General features: G+C 44.8%; 1 protein-coding gene across 4 annotated transcripts in view; it reads right to left on the reverse strand.

The window, feature by feature from the left end:
- The window catches only part of JARID2 (jumonji and AT-rich interaction domain containing 2), a 260,404-nt gene that overhangs the window by 82,987 nt on the left and 161,100 nt on the right, over positions 1–16,317 (reverse strand). The window contains exon 5 of one of the 4 annotated variants that reach the window (XM_072813673.1): positions 5,881–6,060. The exons of the other annotated variants lie outside the window; for them this stretch is intronic. The gene's annotated coding sequence lies outside the window, so the exon portion shown is untranslated. The remainder of the gene's footprint in view (positions 1–5,880; positions 6,061–16,317) is intronic. 4 annotated transcript variants of the gene reach the window in all.

Genomic DNA, 16,317 nt, shown 5'->3' on the forward strand with positions numbered 1-16,317 from the left:
GGGGAGGGGTTAGCAACTGTTGCCATGGCAATGGTAAACCAATACATTCCCATCCACTCCTGACAGTGGTTCAAATAAACACAGATGAGAGCTGACCCTATCTGCCCTTGTGAGATTCTGTGAAAATCTCTCTCCCCGGCATCTCTTAAGGGAATGGGCTCCATGAGCATCCCTGTGCAACACTCTCTGGGAGAAACAACCACCCCTTTAAAAACCCCATAGGCAAAAAACACAACAAATTCCTTTTTATAAAATAAGCCACTGAGAAAATGTTGATCAGTATACACAATTGCACTTCACAGCAAGCATGACTAGAAACATGAATTCTGTGCACTGAGGGACAGCCAGAGTGTTATTCAGTGGCCTCTCTCCTTTTCTTGAGCTAAAATGCCACCTGATTTGTAAAACATGGAAGCTGTTAGGCACAGAGAGAAAGGTGGAGACAGACTTACAGAGGTAGGTGTTTTATGGGTGGATTTCCCCGCTGGGTATAAATTAAATCTGGTGCAAGGTGAACCGTGTGAAGTCAAGGAAGGAATGAGGGGTGCACTAGGACACATGTACATACATATCCTCACCTCCATTCCACCTCTGCTCCACACACACCCCCCTCCACACCCACAGACACAGGCACACTCTGGAAAGGACTATGGGAAAAACTCTCAGGCCTAGAAGAATCCTAAAACCGGGGATGTGATGGATATCGCATTGTCTGGCTGTCAGCCCGAATGCCGTCCGTGAATACTAAGTAGAAAGCGAAGAAGTAGTAACTTGCACGTAGCACTGTTTCCACATTTGCTTCGCTGTGGCCCAGAGATAGTGGAAATCATCCCAGACCTATACTGTGCCAATGATGTGGGTGCAGTTAGTTGTGAGTGCATCTACCTGGCCAAATAGAGCATCACCTACTAGAACCTACATGTGAGCTGGGAACCATCTTATAGATAGGAAATTCAGGCCACATTATGACATGTCTTTGCAAAGGTAATCAAAGATTAAATCACATTGTCTGCATCAATGAGTTGGTTGCAGCAGGAAAATCCTTGCACACTCAGATGGCATGTGCTTAGGTCGGGTGTACAACACACAAGCGAAGATCTGAAGTAAAATTACACCAGAGAAGGGGGGAGAGGCATGCAGCCAGTGACTGATCTATAAATAATTTCAAATAAACCGCAAGGGAAGGAAAGACATTATTACTCTTATGTTTCTACACAAGGCAGATGAACAAGCAGGAAGGAAACATTTGGGGACACAGAAAAATGTCTCGAAAAGGCATGGTCTCCAGTACTCACGAGAGGATCTACCTAGACCTAACAACTCAATGAAGGAAGAAGGAAGGAGGGGCAGAAAGATTTGAAGTCACACCACACATCACACATGAGTCTGAGCAAAGAGGGTTTGCACGAAGAACCCAAAACAGAAGACAACAAAAAGATCACAGAAGGGGTGCCTGGCTGGCTCAGTCAGTAGAGCACACCACTCCTGGTCGTGAGTTCAAGCCCACTTTGGGCATGGAGCCTACTTTAAAAACAAATAAATAAAAAATGATCAAAGAGCACACACCAAAGCGGGGGGATCAATTGAACGCATTTACATTATTACCTAAAGGAGTCAAACTGCCAAGCAGAAATAAGAGAATACTCTGGTTGAGATCAAGCATTTGGGGAACAAAGCTATATCTATTTGATGGATCAAGGCAGACCAACTGCCCCAAGAATTCTTAACCACAGGGATGTTCCACTGTCCGTTTACACCATGACTATATATAGAATGGAGATGTCTATTTATTGGCAGACAGTAATATGCCAGCTGCTTTAAATCATATGTGGCATTTAGTCCTTAGAGCAGTGGTTAGTTACCAAGTGTGATCCTCCAACCCATAGTATCAAAACCGCTTGGAAATCTAGTAGAAATGCAAATTCTCAGGCTTCACTTCAGACGTACTGAATCAGAAACTCTGGGGTGGGACCCAGGAAGCTGCATTTTAGCAAGCACACCAGATGGTTCTCACGCATGCTGAGGTTGGAGAACCACTGGCTGAGAGTGCCTCTATGAGGTATCACCGTTACCATTTATAAGACAATAGAATGGATGCTCAGACTTTAAGCAGCTGTCAAGAACACAGATGCGAAGCAAAAATCTGCCTTATTCCAAGGCCTGTGCTCTCTGTTTTGCACACCACATTCTAGGGGGAGTCCATCTGGACAAGAAGGCTGGCTGAAATGGTGAGGGATGGTAAAAGATCTCCCTTATATTTTAAGTTAAGAAGCACAGACTTAGTCTGAAGGGATTTTAATTCTGGATTTGTCCTCTTGTTTTTGGACAAGTTCTGCTTTCAAAAGAAGCACCATAAACGGGGCTGTATTACTAGTGACATATGTACTGTTGGTCCCAGTTTGCTTAGCAAAAATATATGGGCCACTCCTCGGCAGGGCCAGCCTGCTTACCTAGCCAAGCATGCCTGGGAACAGACTCCCCGTTGGTTTCATTTCAGTAAGACAAGTGGGCCCCTTCCCACTGGCATCCTTTTGGTAGCTACTAGTTTAAGGGCACTTCAGAAAAAGCAGTATCGGGGATCCCTGGGTGGCTCAGGGGTTTAGTGCCTGCCTTCGGCCCAGGGCGTGGCAGGATCAAGTCCCACGTCGGGCTCCCTGCGTGGAGCCTGCTTCTCCCTCTGCCTTATGTATCTGCCTCTCTCTGTGTGTGTCTCTCATGAATAAATAAATAAAATCTTTAAAAAAAAAAAAAAAAAGGCAGTACCAATGTTCCTAGATGAAAAGTTAACAGTGGAGATATACCTGCTCTAGAAAAATCCACAGTGTCACAATCCAAACTGACATCTGTTCAATATATTCATTTCTTAAGTTGCTTCTTTGAAAACTAAAATTACACTGACTCACTGTAATTTCTTAAATCTTTCCTCGTATACTCATTTTTTTTTTTAGAGTAGGAATTTAATATTACCTATCTGAGCAAACGTGGGACACTGGTAAAAGATGAGCTTTTGTGACCATGAGCCAGAGAGGGCAAATATATGTTCTCAAATAGAGAAGTCTGTCCTGCTCAGCTGAAACTTCAGCCAAAAAAATCTAAAGAACATGGAAATGCACTTGTTTACACCCAAGGCAGTGGTAGTAGAGGGAGTAACCCAAAAGGTTTGTGCGAACAAGCCATCCCCGCCCAAACCTCCCAACCAGCAGGTCTCCAGGAGAAGCGGAAGGCTGTATCAGCCACACCCTCTCCTCTGGTTTCTAAGAGCCCAACAATCACAGCCTGATGGCATCTTTCACACACTGGTTTGGCTGTAAGGAAAGGATCAATATACATTTTGGTTCCTAAATTTTTCAAACATTAGGAGCCAGTCTCTTTGTGAAAACCCAGGGATCCACAAAGCTCCCTGCCACCCCGTTTCCTTTCCCCGTCCCCTCATCTTTGGAAGAGGTGCTCTCCCTTCCAGATGATCTCCAACAGTTCTGTTTGTTCCAGCCCTGCTCAAGGAGACTGGAGTACAGGGGAGATGGGAGCACAGGAGACATGAGAAATGAGAACCGGGAGAGAAATTATGGCTCGAATCCCCGCAAAGGGGAATAACTACAAGCTCCAGAAAGGCCAAGTGCCAGTCCATTATTACACAATGGCATTTGCCCAAACAAGAAGCAGATTACGGCCTCGCAATGTACCCAGAGTCTCTACAGGCTGTCACAGTGAACGCAAACATATTTCTTGGGGGCAGAATAACAGGCTGAACAAATCTGTAACTTATGTTCCAGAGAAAGAATGACTCTGAAAAAAATACATATATTTAAAAACCAAGAGAATCCCATCCTGTAGAGTGAGTCCCAAATTGACGGAACCTGAAAATTTTTCTTAAAGAGTATAAATTAATGAACATATCAACGGCTAATCACAAAGAACCAACACCCCCCCCCCCAAAACAAAACAAAACAAAAAAAAAAAACCACTGGGCTGAATCATGCTCATGATTACTTGGAAGCATCCCCATTCATTCTCTCAAAGTTTGCAAGGAGCCAGTAAGGTGGTCTCTGGCCTGGAGAGAATGGCCCGCCACCCCACAAGCCCTAGCTAAGTGGGCACTGACAAAAACAGCCTCTCCCTCAAGCTAATAACCAATAACCACTACATGGATTTATATCCTACTCCATCAGAGCCAATGCGAGCTTTGTGTATTTTTTTAATTATAATTTCAGAGAACAACTTACTTGATTCGGTAAAGCACCTAGACTATTATATGGTTATATGCTCAACAGAAGAGTACTTCATGTGAAAGAAGCAACACCTCAAACAGCCTCCATTCATTTCAGAATAGGTCTGAAACCAAATATGAACATCGGGGCAAAATCTCATTTTTTTAAAAAGATTTAATTTCTCTATTCATGAGAGACACAGAGAGAGGAAGAAGCAGGCTCCCTGCAAAGAGCCTGACACAGGGCTGGATGCCAGGACCCCAGGATCACAACCTGAGCGAAAGGCAGATAGATGCTCAACTACTGAGCCACCCAGGTGCCCCCCCAAAACTCATTTTAATAGGACCTAGGGCTTTTGTTTCCTTTCTCAATGTGTTCGTTCTTTCATTTTACATAGGGTAGACAATAGCAATTCATATTAATTCTACATAATTTCCATCAACTCATCATATATGCTATCTAAAGTTTACACAGATTTTCTACAAAAATGTAACTCCAATAATGCAAAAAGCTACTTCCTCTGGGGAAAAGCAAAATCTGTGAGTATGAGATAACAGGAAAAAAGGCCAGACAGGTTTATCACCATCATTATCAAAGAATATTTATTATCACGAATTAGATGATCAGCAGGCTAAATATTTAAAAATTTAAAGACACCAGAAAAATGTGGTCAACCTTAGGTTAGCACCACAGGGCTTTCGGGCAAGAAGGCATTTTTTTCCCTTCTCTTGGCATCAAGGATTAATCACAGTGAATGGAAATCCAGTGACCTTATACTATATTAGTTTGAGGCCCCTGGAACCTGCTGTGAAATGAGAAACAGGCACTTCCTTCTATCCTAAAACCATGTTTGATCCCAGGGAGCATTTACAGAACCAAAGAGTAGAGCGAAGAAGGATGGAGAAACAGAGAAAGGGGAAAGAGACAAGAAAATTATATTGCTGCCAAAACAGTTTGCTCTTTCCTAACCCTTTAAAGCAAAACAAGTAACTAGGGGTGATATTTCAAAAACACACAACACACATACACAGGCACCTACCTTCCAGTATGATAAAGCAGATGTGAGAGATCTGGACGGCTCTTTTTTTTTTTTTAAGATTATTTATTTATTTATCCATGAGAGACACAGAGAGGCAGAAACACAGGCAGAGGGCTCCTGTGGGGAGCCCGATGTGGGACTCGGTCCCAGGACCCCGGGATAACGCCCTGAGCCAAAGGCACTCAACCACTGAGCCACCCAGGTGCCCCTGTAGGATTCTAAATAGGAAAATATGATTCTCAAATGTAACCTCCAGGAAGGTTTCCGTTCCTGACACTTTATTTGACTACTGGTACAACTGCTTTATGTCAACAAAAACATACAAATATTTATCGCATACTACATACTCTGCCAGCCATTGAGGATACACTGATAAACAAGGACGATCCCATCTGAGGAAACTGGGAGCCAAACCCCTTGAGAAGCTTGAAAGGCAAGTGAGCACAACTAGACAATGAGATCACGCCATTCCTTCCCCACATTCCTGACGTTGACTCAACACCTATTCTCTGAAACAGTCTAAGCTAAGGGGACAGATCAATCAAGGTAATTGTATAGGAGGATGACACTCTTGTGCAAATCAAAGTAACTGAGCCCAAAACACAAAAGAAAATATTCTTGCCGGATATTTACCTTATTCCAAAGATGTGGGGTGGGGTAGGAACCCACTTTTGATTACCATCTCTCCTTTACATTTCTAATAGCAGAACTGGATCAAAGTCTCTTCTCTAACAGTCTTTCAGGATGCTGCCTTGCTTCTTTAGCCTGTACTTGAGAATCTCTCCAGCCGACTCTCCATCCCTGGGCCCAGCTCTAAAAATGAGATGGAGGGAGGGAAGAAGAGAGAAGGAGAGAGACAGAGAAGGAAGAAGGAAGAAGAGGAGGGTGGGCTGGTGCTCAAGGCAAGAACATTCTTTTCCCATCCAAGTAGGAACAATGTACACTGCTTTTTTTTAAATATTTTATTTATTTATTCATGAGAGACACAGAGAGAGGGGGAGAGGCAGAGACACAGGCAGAGGGAGAAGCAGGCTCCATGCGGGGAGCCCGACATGGGACTCAATCCCAGGTCTCCAGGATCACGCCCTGGGCTGAAGGTGGTGCTAAACCGCTGGGCCACTGGAGCTGCCCTACACTGCTTTTAATTGAGCTGTAAAACCAGCCAAGGGAGGTACTGACATCAAGGAACATTCTGCATAAAGAGCCACATCTAACAACCTGGGCACAAGCACTCACATGTGAACCCCAAGTGACGCTCATGGCTGTCACCCCTTGGCAGACAAGGTGCCTTCAAACCCCTACGAACCCGCAACCAGTGCCTTGCAGGTGAGCCAGCCCACTGGAACCCCTCCCTCTCAATTTCATCAAGGAGAACTCTCCAACTGATAAGATGTTTCCAGGGGGGGTCAGATACTGTCTTAGAGATCAGAGACAGGCTTACACACTTGGCCTTGGGGGTGCAGAGGGGGAAAGAGGGCAGAAACATGTGGTCCTGGCCTTGGTGTTCAGATTTAAGAGACTAAGAGCCTGGATGCAGGAAGAAGGCAAGAAAGAGCCTGGTCCCCAGTTTCCGTGGCAACCACTAGCATGCTAGACCAGAATTTGCATGGGAGGTGGAAGTGATATCCTTGCAATCAGATCTCCGAGGTAACGGAAAAAGGAAATGGTCACGGCAGTCGTGAAACTGCCTCAGATGAAGTTCACAGACCATTTTCCTGAAATAAGAAAACGTGGCAAGAAGCCCACATGCTTACCAGGAACCCTAAGCAAATTTTGGGGGCAGCTGCCCACTCCCACAAATGTCTATAAATTTGGCCTCACCAATGCCTGCTGGCCAATGAGATCAGTGGAATCTGACTAACCCCTAACCCCGCAGAGGAGACACCTGGGCCACGGTGGGGTGGGAGACAACATGACACGCTCCCCACTCCTTCCTTCCTCCAAAGTCCCATGTGGCATCGGTCTCTGGGGACGGGGGGGGGGGGGGGGGGGGGGGGGGGCGGGTGGTGGTGGTGGTGGTGCATATCTGCCCAGGAGAACCAAGTACCTACAAAGACGTCTCCAGATAGATTCCCACACCTGGCAAAACTTAAGAGGAGTCCAGTTTCACCCCCCACCCAAAAAAAAGGCTTATTACTACCCAATTCCAGAGTAAGTATGAACAGTGAATTTAAGTTGTACAAGAGCAGAAGGCCACGTCTCTGCCTGCATTAAATGCCTATGCAGTGTGGTAGGCCCTATACATACATCTCAGTACCAGCCCCACCCCAAATGACCCAGGCTAGATATGCAGTGCTTTAACACACAATTAAAAATGGAAATTCCAGGCTACGTTAGAAACTTAAGACAGGATGGAGCCAATGTAAATGTATACTCGGAGCCTTCGGATCAAAAGCAGAAAACAGCGGAGCTTTCAACTAGTACAGAACTCCCCCCGCCCCCCCATCCACCCTGTTACCACACACACACTCCCTCTTTTAATTAGCCAAGGACCTCGTTTAAGTCAGCTCTTCCTCTGGGAGGAAAAAAAAAAAAAAGGAAAAAGAAATCAAGATTGGGGTTTGTCTTTCATTTACTAAAGGTGAAGATAGGGATTCTATCCCCTCCTATAATCGAAAGAAGCTAAAAAATAGACCCAGTGCCTGTAAGTACATCTTGGTTGAGATGGTTTGGCGACTAAATGGTAAAGCTAAAAGCCAGATGCTAAAAGCATATCAGGTTCTTACGCAGGGCTGAGCTAGGTTACTTCATTTAATTCGAAGAACCACCTGGGTTGCTGGTTATTGCTAGCCTGCCTAGCTAGCTGGTCCACCTCGTAGCCCATATGGTTCCCAGCACATAGCACAGGTACCCCTGTTGGTGTGTCCTTTCTATACCCAGTAAGGGGTGATGATGGGGAGGTGTGGGATGTATGCCCTGCTCTCACAACGGGCCACTTCTTAAATCAACTACAAGAATACGAGCTCAATAACTAGACTGGGACCTCATCCTCCCCCTACCCACCTCCAAACCACCATATGTGTCTTTTCAAAATATCAAGGAACCCTCTGGTCTCAAGCTCACCATACTGGGAAAGAAAGCTAGTAAATAAACCCTTCCCTCTCCCATTCCTCTTGTGATGCCAGTCAGATAAAGCACGACAGTACACAAGGCCTTCCAGGAAAAGCCTGCTACAAACCTTTAGGGACCACTTCCAGTGTCAAGATCCAGCCCCACTCAAGGACAAGCCAGAGGCTCAAGGCATGGAGTGCTGGCTCTTTCTGCTCTGCAGGTCTCTTCCCGTGGCCAAGCAGACCAGCACATGAGGCATTGGTCGGGTTATTAATGTAGCTCCAACTGCATACAGCTGCCATGTCAATGGAGCCCTGGGCACTGAGCTGGTCTCTCTCTCTCTCTCCATTATATAATTTGGCTGAGACACCTGCACAGGTTTATAACATACTACCAGGAAGTTACGAGATGAGCTCTACCATGGGTTCTAGAACATATCAAGAACATACTATACTCTCCATGGAAGGGAAAAACTCAACGCACATGTCACCTTACTGATGATGTTCTAATGTCCCTCTCAGACATGCCCTAGTCAACTCCAGCCTGTGTCCACATATGCCACATCTATAGCACTCTCTACAATGCATCCGAAATGACCTGTTCTCTTTCCTCTCCCTGGAATGGGGATGGATCTCCGGTACCACAACAACAGGCTTAATGAATCCTCTTTTAGATCTGTCCCAGGACTTGGCAAACAACTTGAACTCTGAAGAATAAATTGCACCCCTGGACACTCCTTCATCCAAGGTCACAATGCTCTGAGAGCTCAAACAGGATCGCTTTTCCAAGATTGCAGAATTCTCGGGACACTCAAAAAACTTTTGAAAACACAACTCTCCCATCTCTCTCCATCTCCACGGTGGCTCTTCATTAATTTATTCAAGGTGGACAGGAACCATTTAGAGTCCTGACAATGTGCCAGGAGCTCTATCCCACAGAGTTTGCTATGAAGAAGTAAATGGGCAAATATATGTAAAGAATCTAAAGTAGTGGTTGGCACTTCACTGTGTACGTATATAAGCACCATATGTGTATGAGTGCTAGATTAAGTGCTGTGCTCATCATCGCTGCCTTGTAAAGGGGGTATTGGACTCTCGCACAGAGTCAATTGGGATTCACACCCAATCTAGAATTTCAATTTTTTCTTTCCTCCAATTTCTAATCAAGGGCCTCATTATAAGACTGTGCCAGGAAAACATTCTACTTTAAATCATCACATTCTGAAGATCACTCAGGGAGAAGTGTCTCACCTTGATATCACTTGCCTTAAGGGATCAGAAGATTGTCAGGCATGGATACAAATAGTCTACACATGCTGGGCGCGGGGGTGGGGTGTGTGTGTGTGTGTGTGTGTGTGTGTGTGTGCAATGATCCAAGAGTTTAAAACACCTCTTGGACACCATGGCCTTGGAAGGCAGTCCCAGGAAGGGTGGCCTCATGCAACGTGAGGAAACCAGGAAGCCACACGTGCTCAGAGGCAGTTTTCTCCTCCTGGAAGGCCAGGTGGCTGGGAAGGCCCCACCTGCCCGAGTCCTGGTTCTGGGGATATACCTAGTAACCAATGCCAGGCAAGAAGTGAAGTCAGGAACATGGACTCAGAAAGCTAAGCAACATATCCCAGCCATATGGCCTAAAGGAAGGAGGGGAAGCAGACTGATTCACTAGGAAAGGAACATGAAACAGCAGAAAGGTGCTCCATAGAGAGGAAGGGCCTTGAGGACACAGATAAGGAGATGCACTGAAAAAACAGGGAACCCCGAGACAGACGGCAATACCAACAGAGCAAGCATATGTGGTCAACAGCCCTGGAGCACTCCCCTTCACAGCCTACTTTCCAGCTCATCTCTACCATTCCTTAGAATGACAGAAGGAACTGGAGACAGCAGGAGTCAAGTGACAACCATGCCCCAGCTCCAGCCTTCCAGATATCCGATCCAGGATGAAACGCAGGCACTCAGCTCAGGATGAAGTCAAGCAACACAGAGGGCACCCCTCAGCTTCTGTATCCTGGCTGCATGCTAACAGTGCGCCTTTGCTTCAGCTAGACACAGGGTAGAAGGATGGTGGAGAAAGAACAATCCAGTGAGAATCTGCCATCCATTATGCCATTTAAACCAAACTAATTTACCCATGCACCACCTGCCATCAAGATAACTCCAAACACCAGCTTGAATTTGCTTAGTCATCTGAGAGCCTCCTGTGCCACTTTGTTCCATGTTCTTCTACAATGTTAAACTCCAACCTAACTTTAATCCTTTGGATTTCCTGCTAACAACCAAAAACCACACCTCAAAAGCCACACCCAAAAAGTCCACCCAGATCTCCACTGTCTTTTCCTTTGAAAGATGACCAGGTTGCACCTCTGGGGCTCCATAAAGGAGGCACCTGGTACCCAGACACTATTCATGCACACAGAGAGTTGAGCAGGCCCAGTGCATGTGAGGAGGAAGACAAGGATGAACCCAAGATGCTTCCTTCATGAGAGAGAAGAACACGAAAGATTGTTTGGTAACCCCCGGGTCATGCCACCTAAGTAATAATCTGCCAAGTAGTGAAAACTCTAGGATAGGAAGGGAGAATGGGGAATTGCATGAAGTTCCCGTAAATGATTTCATGTACAAAACCAGTCAGACCTTATGTTTGTTACAGCAGCTTCCTTTGTTCTGCAGATGGGGCCACAGCCAGGCTCTAACGTACCACAGGGAACAGGACAGAGGGGGATTTCACTTTAATAGAGACAAGCCTGCCTAGTGCTGTAGGGAGGGCAGAGGAGAGAACTCATGAGAGTTATCAGAGAGATCTGAACAGAAGCCCAGGGATTTGGCTGCAGGGGAAGAACCTAACCACTGAGGACGTGGGTGAGCAGCATGTGCCATTCTGCAGTAAACAGAACGTGTGCATGCTTCAGCCAGTGAGAATCTCTGGCTCAATCAGAAATGGTCTCCTAGCTCTCTGGTACTCGAAATAAGACATCTGACCCTCAGCTTCACCTTGGTGACCCTTTTATCCGGGAAAATGCTGAAGATCAAGGTTAAGATATGAAGAGCTGACAGATACAAATCTCCCTCCCAAATCTGAACTGTACGAAAGGGGAAGTACATCCATAAGTAGACACCCCGAGGGGAGCCCATATTTTAACTCTTGCCCCCTTGGAGCCCACCAACTCCAGTCAAACTCAAAAAAAGTCCCATAAAAGAATATTCAGCCAGAGAACATGGACACAAACCCACTAGAGTCACAAAGTTAATCACAGAGCTGTCTGCAGCAGCTATCTGAAAGGAATAGTAAACTAGGTCCTAAATGTTCTCATATTTAGGATGGTCCTCTCCCCAGTGCCCTCAGGCATGAAAAGCATGACCTCCACCCTCTCATGTTGGAGAGGATTTCAAAAGCAAAATGTGTTTTACTCAAGATAAGCTAAAGCTCTTCCTTCCCCTTTCTATTTACAGCTTGGTTTACAATGCAGAAATAAATCTTCATGTATTTCATTAAAGAAGGAATGCAAACACTTGGCAGAGATGAGAACATGGACCAGGTCCTATGATGTGAGGGGCCACAGGAGTGCACACTGTCCAAAGGTGGGCCCAGCTGAGAAGGGTAAGTGAGGCTGTGATCCAGCCATGGTTGGGTTACCCCACCAGGTGCTGCTGGCCCAAAAGGAGTGTCTTTCTGGAATTTGTCTATCCTGGAGGTACCTGAAACAATCAAGAGCTACGTTTTCTGCCCCCAACAGAAAGGGGTAGTGGGAAAGTCCAGGCATTAGAGATATGAAGACTTGGATCCAAATCTTGACTTTAAAAATCATGTGTCACTCACTACTTGGGTATTTTCAACATTTGTTGACTCAGCTATTAAGCAGGTGGTCGGCGCCTGGGTGGCTCAGTCAGTTGGGCATCCCACTCTTGGGTTTCAGCCCAGGTCACGATCTACAGGAAGTGAGATGGAGCCCTGCATTGGGCTCCATGCTGAGGAAGGAGCCTACTTAAATCTCTCTCTCTCTCTCTACCCCTCCCTGCCTCTCTCCACCTGCTTGCTCTCTTCTCTAAAAAAATTTAAGTTAAAAAAAAAAAAAAAAAAAACCTTCTACGTGTTTCATTAGGATTAAGGTAAGATTTATTAGCACAATATGTTCTATTCACTACACGGTACTTCTTCCTTTTTTAGAAGCAGAGGTTCTGGAACTTCAAAGACTCTGAGATATTTCTAACAGTCACACGCTTTCTTGTGGAGTGGGACTTTCTATTTATAGGTCAATTGCTTCTTTATTTCGAGATTCTTTTACATTGCGTCAGGGTTTACTTAGTCATTAAAAGAAGAAAAAAGTGAACTGCATAACAAGACTAAATGGAAACGTTAGGGCCGTGGCTAAGATAAAGTGCAAACACGGTAGTTATGATTCCTGGTGGTAGCCTTCTCCCTCTAATTCAGCATTCAAAGAAAAGAGTCATAGGGGCAGGACTTCTTCCCGCCTCAAAGGAACCGAAAATCCACACAAGACAATGGACATCACACCACAAAGCACTGTGATCCCTGAGAGCTGGGAAAAGACTGGCCAGCTCACAGCCCAAGGAGAGGAAATTCAAGCAGAGTTTAGAAGAATCTAAATTAAGGAGCAGGAGCTGAGAGTTTGGGGAGGCCAAAGTATTGAACAGAATCCAAAGCAGACTACTGGGAAGGGAGTGGGCCACACAGAAAATTCTGGAAACTCCTCACATATTCACTGGGTAGTAGCATCCACTAGTGAGGAAAGGACTGGAGGTAAAAGCCGCCAAATCCCACACAAGGCCACATACAGTGTGTGGATCTACCAGCCTAAATGGTAAACATCGTAATTCACAGGGCAGCAAGTACTCATCCAGGTTTCGCCAGAGCAGTGGGAAAAACTTAACCCTTCAGCAAACACTTCTCTGGCTCTAACCTACTAAACAAAGCTGAAAAGCCGAGATCCAGAAGGACCCAACTGTTTCCTACAAACTTATTCACATCTTAGAACAATGCTCAAGAACAGGCAGAGAAATACAAACACATCCAGAACCCAAAGGAAAATGTACAAGACCTGCCATTCAATAAAAAATTATCGAGCAAGGGACACCATACTGGGGTGGCTCAGTGGTTGAGCATGTGGCTCAGGTGGTAATCCTGGGGTCCTAGAATTGAGTCCCGCATCAGGCTCCCCACAGGGAGCCTACTTCTTCTTCTGCCTATGTCTCTGCCTCTCTGTCTCTCTCGTGAATAAATAAAACCTTAACAACAACACCAAAATTATCAGGCAAGTACCAGAGCAGGAAAATAGGACCTCCAATGAGGAGGAACATTAGTCCGTCCAAAACTAACCCATAAATAACACAGGTGAAAGATTTAGCAGACGAGCATATTGAAACCTCTACTCTAACTCTCTTTCATGTGTTCAAGGCTGGCAAAGACTCAGCACCTCAGGAGAGGCATTGAAGATTATACAGACCAAATTCTAAACTTCTAAAGATAAAAACAGCAATCTCTGAGGTTAAAAAGGAAAAAAAAAATACACCTCTGTAGATTTTGGATAGAAACTACCTAAAATAAAAACAGAAAAGGGGTGAGGGAGGAGGTACTATGATAAAATAGAGCATGAAGGAGCTGTGGGTCAATGTCAAGCAGCCAAATATACATGCAATTGAAATCCCAACAGGGGAAAAACCAGTGCACACACTTAAAAATATTTGCAGAAATACTGTCTTCAATTTTTCCAAAACTGATGAAATCTGTACTGAAGAAGTTTGGTGAACTGCAAACACAAGAAACATAAACCACACAAGGGGACATGGTACTACTGATGAAAAGAAAATCTTAAAAAGTAGGCGGGGGCGGGGGCGGGGGGGGGGGGGTGCGGAGTGCCTGGGTGGCTCAGTTGGTTAAACATCTGCCTTCAGCTCAGGTCATGATCTCAGGGTCCTGGGATTCAAACCTGTTTTGGGCTCCGTGCTCAGCAGGGAACCTACTTCTCCCTCTCCCTCTGCCCCTCCCTGTGCTTATGCTCTGTCAAGTAAACAAATAAAAACTTTAAAGGGGGGCGGGGGCACCTCGATGGCTCAGTCTGTTTAACGTTGGAATCTTAGTTTTGACACAGGTTCGGCTTAGATCATGATCTCTGGATCATGAGATCAAGCCCAGCATCGGGCTCCACACTCAGCGGGGAGTCTACGGCTTCCTCTCCCTCTGCCCCTACCATCCCCTCTTCAATCTCTGAAATAAATGAATCTTATAAAAAAAAAAAAAAAGTAAAAAAAAAAAAAAAAAAAAGTAGACTAGGGGAAAGGATGCATCTTGGAGAGTTAAGAGTGACAGCAGTTCTTACTGAAAACAATGCACAGCAGGGGACACCTGAATGCTATTCCCCTCCCATTTAACAACATTTTAAAGGTAATATCCCAAAATTCTATAACGGGCAAAAGATAAAACAAGGTGAATTTCTTACAACTGCAGGCTATCCTTCAATTCTTGTAAATTTGTAAGTATTTTAAATGAGGGAGAAATAAAGACCTTGAAGACATATAGAAGCCAAGAGATTCATCCAACCCTAGCAAACCTAGGGAAGTATTAAAAAATATATATATATTAAAGTCCTTTCAGGCAAAAATGAAAATGAGGGGCAGCCCAGGTGGCTCAGGGGTTTAGCGGCGCCTTCAGCCCAGGGCCTGATCCTGGAGACCCAGGATTGAGTCCCTGCATGGAGCCTGCTTCTCCCTCTGCCTGTGTCTCTGCGTGTGTGTGTGTGTGTGTGTGTGTGTGTGTGTGTGTGTGTCTCATGAACTTAAAAAAAAAAAAAAAAACTCAACTAAAACAAATGAAAATGACCCTCAAAAAGAGAGATCTAGAAGAAGTAAAGAAAAGCACCAGAGATGGCAAGCATTTAGGTAAATAAAGCAGATAGGCCTGATACATCTACATACACATTATATTCAGTTCCACAAATATCTTCTGTGGTTACTAAAGGTTCCACATAATATTCCATCCTGCTTTTTGCCCCTTCCTTACTGCCTAGAAGTAGAGTTTATATTTCAGTCAAGAGACATATAGAATTAAAAATTAGAACAATTCTAAAGTCAGATTGGTAAAATAGTCTTCAAGGTTGTAACAACAAAACAATCTTTAACACCTTGGTCAGTGGAGATGCCTAAATCTAAACCAAAACCTAAGACAAATAAATCTAAGGCTGGGTACTATTACTGCCCAGATTCAAAGCAAAACCACGAAGTACCTTTAACACCGTATTTGACTACTAATGCATTTCGTTAAAGGGAAACAAACATGTAGGTCTTCAAAATTCTAATTCTTAAGGAAGTTCAGAATAAGGAGCACCTGCGTGCAGAAAACTAAGTGTCTGCCTTTGGCTCAGGTCATGATCTCAGGGTCCTAGGATGGAGCTCATACCACACCCCCAGGCGGGGAAGGGGGGGCGAAGGCAGGGATCTGCTTCTCCCTCTGCCCCTCCCCCCACTTGTGCCATGTTCTCTGTCTCTCTCTCAAATAAATGAATAAATAAAATCTTAGAAAAATGATGTTCACAGTGAATAACTCCAACATCTAACAGTGCCAAACAAGAACCCTATGCATTTGGACCTATCTTCCTTCCAAACATGGAGGTAGAAAAGTATCACCTATCAACAAAGTATCTGAGAACAGAAATAAGGAAAACATCAATACTAACCATTCAGCTATGAAAGGAATACCTATCAAAGCCCAGAATTCCCAACATGTTCAACACATATTCAAAACCAGAAACTAAAATATACTAAGTCATAGCATCCTCACCCTTAAGCTGATGCTCTGTATTCAAAACCCAATCCACTGGAATGGGACCATCTTTACACTCAGACTTCTATCAATGGCCTAAGACACAGCAGACTTTAACAAGAAAACATGTAGGATCCTACAGAGACATAGTCTAAACTTTTGTACTAGGTCACTAGATTCCCTTAAAGGTTTTTTTTCCCCCCAGAATAAGGCAGGGATTTTAGCAAGAAATACTAGCAAAAGAGC

The sequence above is a fragment of the Canis lupus genome, chromosome 37 (assembly GCF_048164855.1).
Source record: "Canis lupus baileyi chromosome 37, mCanLup2.hap1, whole genome shotgun sequence".
Taxonomy (NCBI): Eukaryota; Metazoa; Chordata; class Mammalia; order Carnivora; family Canidae; genus Canis; species Canis lupus.